This window comes from Octodon degus, unplaced genomic scaffold (assembly GCF_000260255.1).
Source record: "Octodon degus isolate 3935 unplaced genomic scaffold, OctDeg1.0 scaffold00028, whole genome shotgun sequence".
Taxonomy (NCBI): domain Eukaryota; kingdom Metazoa; phylum Chordata; class Mammalia; order Rodentia; family Octodontidae; genus Octodon; species Octodon degus.
Genome location: NW_004524604.1, coordinates 19228752 through 19235249, shown reverse-complemented (window position 1 = coordinate 19235249; position 6498 = coordinate 19228752). Strand labels below are relative to the sequence as shown.

The window sequence follows — 6498 nt, the reverse complement described above, 5'->3', positions numbered from 1 at the left end:
GCTGCTTCCACAAAGCTGTCAGCCTCAGGTTGCTGGAGTTCGAACCTCACACTCTCCCGCTGGCCAAACGTGCCCTGAAGGCATTCGAGGAACAAAAAAAAAAAAATCCTTATTCCAATTACATGTTAGAAAATTCTACAAAACCTACAAAAGAATTCTAAAACTAATAAAAGAATTTCACAAGATGGCAGGTGACAAGATATAAACAAAAATTATGTGTTTATGGTAAAGCAAAAGGTAATTGGATATCAAAACTTAAAATATCATGTACAAAGTTGTAACTAATAAACAGTTACATTAGTCTCCCTGGCTTATGGTTTTACAATCTATGATTTCCTCTTCCATGGTTTCACCTGCCCACAGCTGACCATGAGACAAAAATATGAATGGAAAATTATATAAGTAAATAGTTCTTAAGTTTTAAATAGTCACTGCCAATAGTGTGAGGAAATCTCACATCACCTTGCTGCACCCCAGCCAGGATGCATATTATTCCCTGGTGTGTCTGTGCTATATATACCATCCACCCCATGCACAGCAACTGAAAGACCACATTCACACAGGTTTTGTTGCAATGCAAGGTTTTGTCACATCAGACTGACATACTTGTCCGATTATTTGTTACTGCTCTTAATCTCTACTGCTCCTAATTTATAAATTAAAGTTTATCAGAGGTGCTTAGATGTGTATGTATAACTAAAATGTACAACTAGTGCTATTCATGGCTCTAGGCATCCATTTGGGATTCTTGGAGTATGCAAAGAAGGTGAAGCTAATGGATAGCAAGACTGCAGAACACAAGGTAATATACAAAAGTCAGCTGCTTTCTTATTTGCCAGCAATGAACAATTCAATACGAAAACCATTTACGTGAGTACTCAAATTGAATACTTAAGTGTAAATCTGACTGGGTATAGTAATGCATGCTTGTAATCCCAGTACTAGCAAGGCTGAGACAGGAGGATTACCCTGAGTTTAAGGCCAGCATGAATTACATAGTGAGACCCTGTCTCAAAAAACAAAAATAACTAAATAAATACTTAGTTGTAAATCATATATATGGAGATATTCCATATACAAGATTAAGAAAGATCAATATTGTTAAAACATCAGTTATTCCCAACTTGACGTAAAGATTTAACACAGTCCAACTCAAGTGTGTAATATCTGTTGATATTTCCTTTTCTGAACTTCTGTTCATGAGTTTTGCTTCCCTAATCTTACACCCCCTGTTCCCCTTCCGGTGTTGCTGAGGATCAAACCCACAGCATAGTACATGCTAAGCACAGGTTCTATAGAGGGATAGGAGGGCTTCTACCTCCAGCCCTTTCATTTTCAAAATTGTGTTGCTGCTTTATTCCTTTTACAATTATACAATATCCCTCTTTACACCTTTAGTGCATTGAGGTGTGAATGTCTTCTTTGATAACAATTGTGAATCTTGCTCCTGTTACTTCTTATTCTTTCATTCACTCATTCACTCACTCATTCATTCATTCATATTGGTGACTTGGATTCAACCACATGCTAGGCAAGTGCTCTACCACTGAACTATATCCCCAATCCTTTATAAATTTTGAGACAGCTTATCACTAAGATACTCAATCTGGCCTCAAAGTTAGAACCTTACCTCAGCCTTCCAAGCAGCTTGGATTGCAGATGTTCACACTGAAGGTGCTATTTCTTACTTTTAATCTCTTTTTTTTAGTTTTAGGAATTCTGAACATCATTTTAGTTCTTTTCAGAACACTTGTCCTGTGTTATAACCATATCCTCTTATAGTTCTCATTCCCTTTTCTCCCAATCAGTCTCTTCTCAACTTTTCCATTAGTTTTCCTTCCAAGCAGAGATCCACTTTGCTACCTTCTCTCTTTTGAGTTGAAATTGCTCTGCTGAGGATATAAAGCAACAAGTAGATATACAGCAGACTTTACATACCTTCAAGGATGAGTAATTCACCCCACCCAGGAAACACACTGACAGATGCCTACAAGACAGCTCTCCCAGAGGAGAACATACAAGTTGCAGGAAGCAAGCATATTTCCACATGGAGAAATCCAAGCGTACAGCCAGCCACCCAGTAACATGCGCCTCTAAGATCATAGAGGAGCCCTGTCTTCACTTAAGGTTCTGGCTGCCTGCCTGCCTGCCTGTCTTTCTTTCTGCCTCTCTTTCTGTTCTTTCTTTCATTCTTTTCTGTCTGTCTTTTTGTTCTTTTTTTTTTTTTTTTTGGCAGAACTGGGTATTGAACTCAGACCCTTGAACTTGCCAGGGAAGCACTTATTCTATTGAGCCATCTCGCTAGCCCCTTTGTCTGTCTTTTTGAGACAGGGTTTCACTATGTAGCCCCGAGTGGCCTCAAACTCAAAGTAATCCTCCTGCCTCAGCCTCCCAAAGTGCTGGGACTACAGGTGTGCACCACCATGCCTGGCTGCTTGTCTTTCACCACAACATGAAGTCTGTATTAACGTAACAGTATTTTTATCTTCAGGTTTTTTTATAATACATACTGACATGCTTAATCCTTAATACTGACCACTACTCCTCTGGTACTGTATAGACTATATGTAATTAGTTTCAGGTTTGCTCTATTTTAACTAATTATACAGCCTTTACTCCCCAACTCTTACATATGCATTCTAAAACAAAGAGCTCAGAAATTTCCTTCACAACATACTTTAATATTTTGTTTCTTAAAGGGTAATTAAAAGTATTTACTACACATTCCTTCTTTAGTCACTTCTCAAAAGTTAAATAAGTAATTTGATCAAAAGCCTGGGATATTATGGCAAAACAAGCTCTTGCAGTTCAACATTTATTATGTAGAACAGTACTAGAAATCAAACTAGATTCTAAAGACAAAAATATGAAAAAGGACCCTGTCCTCAGGAAGCTCACTGTCTGGTAAATAGAAAATATAATCATATCAAAAATTATACTCTCATGTGATAAATGCAGTAACAATGTATTACAAGGTCCAAAGGTAGCACAAGGCAGGCACAGAAACAAGGAGGCGCCAAAAAAATTCATGGTCAACTGGACTTCTGAAAGTAAACACAAGCTGGCCACTAGCCAAAGGAATAACCAGCAGAAGGAAGGATACACATTCTTTTAACACAGCTCCTAGTTTAAGACACATACCATGAGAGGCATGAGAAGGCAGTTTCTAACTTCTTACAGTTTGAAATCAGGTGGGAAAGACCAATAAGTAAACCGCAACTATAGCTCAGCTTGATAGCAGGTGCATACTTGTAACTCAGCTCCTCAGGACGTTAAAGTAGGAGGACTGTGAGTTCTGGGGCCTCCTGGGCAACAGAGCCAGATCCCATCTTGAAACAAGATAAAACAGTAACAGCAAAACCATACGCAGTGAAATATAATGTGATAAATACTGTAACAGGCATAGGGACAAAGGCACAGTATTAGAGGTGATGGGCAAGTAGAAGTCCAACCTCAGCCTGTATGTGCAAGATGAGCAGAGTTGGCCAGGTAAATATGGATGTGCATGTTGTTGCCAGAGGGGCATGAAGAATGGTGTGAGGCAGAGACAGCATTCCAAGCACAGGAAAAAGCATCCAGAAAGCTAAAAGAGACAGAAGGAAATTAAAAGTAGCTCTACATGGCAGAAGTGTCCGAGATAAGATTACAGGTGAAAACAGACACCCCATCATGAAGAATCTTTTAAATTGGAGTTTGGACTTTATCTTCAGGGCAATAAGGAACTGTTAAAAGATTTTTTTTTTCAAACATGGAAAGAACTTTTCAGCTCTGTTTTGTTTTTTAAAGTATATGGCTAGCACAATGAAAGAGATGAAGAGAAATAAACCTGAAAGATCAATACTTCAGGGTGATCTGACCTAAGCTGATAGTAGACAGAGAAAACAGGTCAGAAGGGCTGAAAAATTTAAAAGACAGAATCAACTAGTCTTTAAATGATTTCACTGGGAGTAGAGTGAAAGAGAAAGGAATTAGAAGATGACAAATGATTTGGACAAAAGGTGAGTGGCACTATCACTCAGCACCACCATAAGGAAAAGGGGAGATTTTGAGAGTACGAAACAATTCTGTACATTAACGGTGCATTGAAGTTATTCAAAGGAAGGTGTCCAACACACATCTGGCTACACAAAACTGAAAACAAGGATTTGGGCCACAGATAGAAATTTGAGAATTAATTATATACAAAGTCCACAAATAAAGCCATGGACATAGATAAAATTGCCTGAGGAGAATGTACAAAGTGAGAAGAAAACCTAAGATACAACTTTGTGGAAAATTAACATTTAGAAGACCAGTTGGTAAACCAACAGGGAAGAGCCAAAAAGGAAGATAAAAATATGATTAGTAAGAGGAAAAGGAGTAAATACACAATGAATGTATGTTTGGCGCACATGATGCTTTATATGCATGACCTCATTTAATTCTTATCCATGTGCATAGTTCAATGTGTCTATAATCTCTGCCATAAGGGCGGTTGAGCCAGGAAGATTGCAAATGGAAGCATGACTAGATAATTCAGGGAGACTATTTCAAACAGTAAGGAAGGGCTGGAAATGTGGCTCAGTGGTACAACTCCCCTGGTTGCCACCTCCAGCACTAGAGCTGGGCATGGTGGCCCACACCTTGTAATCCCAGTAATTTGGGAAACTAAGACTGGAGGATCACTGCAAGTGAAGTCAGCCTGGGCTGCACAGTGTGTTTAAGGCCAGCCTCTGTGAGATCCACCTCAAAAGGAAAACAAAAATAGTAGTACATCCTTAGAACTGGTTTAAAAAAAAAAGACAGAAAAGAGTAATATAACAGACACAAAGAATAACAACAATTCAAAATGAAAGGCATCCTTCAAACAGCAATGATCTCATCTAACACTGAGATCTTGGTTTCCAACAATATCCTACCATGAATTCAAACTTAGAAAACAGCCAAGCTGATAATAATGAGCGTCTTATAGTGTTCAAAAAGTAAGGACATGCTCATAGCCGACCAAACAAAAGGAAGACATGATGGTCAGTATATGTCAATGTGACACAGAAACCAACTGAAAATGTTCTCAACAGCCACAACTGGAATAAACTGAGCATTAAAATAAAAATACTACTGCCATCATAACCCAGAGAATACATTAGACATCCATGCCAATACAAATCAAGGGTGGAAAGACCTCATAAATGAAGAACAGAGACAAGACAAATGGTTCGTTCAAAAGAGATTCAGTTAATGCAGGTTCCAATTCAACTTCCACAGAGGCTCCTCCTCAAGGAGCCAGAACACATCTCTCCACTCCTAGGTGTGAGCTGCACATGACCAGTCCCCTAGAGTCTGTGGGCTGGAAAGGGACAGGAACTGAACAGTAACTTTATAATGGAGGAACCTGACAGGCCCTGCTCCAGCTGCGCAGGCGAGGTTCACCTTGACAGAGGGTCAGTCTTGACAGAGTGTGCTGCGATGTGCTGCAGTGAGAATGGCACTCTACAGAGTGTGCTGTCTCGGTGGCTCTGTGTGTGCACGCGCGTGCATGTGTGTGTGTCTCTAAATCACTGATAGTGGTGAAATCATAAGAAAAACATCAGAAAAATCCCATAACATAGGTATTCTACAAAATTCCTGACAAGCACACCTCCAGAGCTGCTATTAAAGAAACATGAAAAGGTCGAGAAACGATCATATTGAAGAGGAACCTAAAGACGAATGACTGCAAAATGTGATGCTGTATGGATGCTTTCTTCAAACAGAAAAGTGACATTAGCTAAAAATGAAGAACATCTGAATAAAGCACAGACTTACTGCTGGGAATATGGCTCAGTGGCACAGCACCTGCCTAGTAAGTACAAGGTCCTGAGTTTGATTACTGGTACCAAAAAAATAAATAAAATCCAGTATAGACTTACCACTTACCAGTCCAATTATTTAAATACAGGATGATAAAAAAAACTGCATATTTTTTCATTAATTTTTGGAAAATAACAAGAAATCTATAAATGACAATTTTATAAAATTTACTCAATACAAGGACCAGTTGAAATGACATCTATCCAAAAACAGAAGTGCCACTCAGGAGAGATAGTACGTGAACAAACACATTGCCTGAGTGCCACTCGGGGTAAGCTGTGAAGTGGTTAAACACAACACACTGAGAGTGACGTGTTAGCTGTGTAAGCTGTACCATACTGACATGACGACACAGAAAAAGTTATGTGCAAACAGCTGTACTTTCTTTGTAACTTTCTGTAAGCCGAACACTATTTTAAAATGAGAAGTTTAGGGATAGGGGATAGCTCTGTGGTCTAGATGCCTGCCTGGCAAGCGCAAGGATCCACATGCCATGCCAGCAGCATGCCAGGCTGGCCCTGAAACCAGAAGTGGTGGCACACACCTGTAATCCCAGTGCTGGGGAAGCTGAGACAGGAGACTCACTACAAGTCTGAGCTGCAATAGCAAGACCCTGTACCAAATAAATAAATAAATAAATAAATAATTTTTAAAAAAATTTTTTAAAAA

The 6498-nt window shown here is 39.1% G+C and overlaps 1 protein-coding gene across 7 annotated transcripts in view; it reads right to left on the bottom strand.

Moving 5' to 3' along the window:
• Tfdp2 (transcription factor Dp-2) overlaps window positions 1-6498 on the bottom strand; it is a 227714-nt gene that overhangs the window by 162417 nt on the left and 58799 nt on the right. The window contains exon 3 of one of the 7 annotated variants that reach the window (XM_023712974.1): window positions 1631-1892. The exons of the other annotated variants lie outside the window; for them this stretch is intronic. The gene's annotated coding sequence lies outside the window, so the exon portion shown is untranslated. The remainder of the gene's footprint in view (window positions 1-1630; window positions 1893-6498) is intronic. 7 annotated transcript variants of the gene reach the window in all.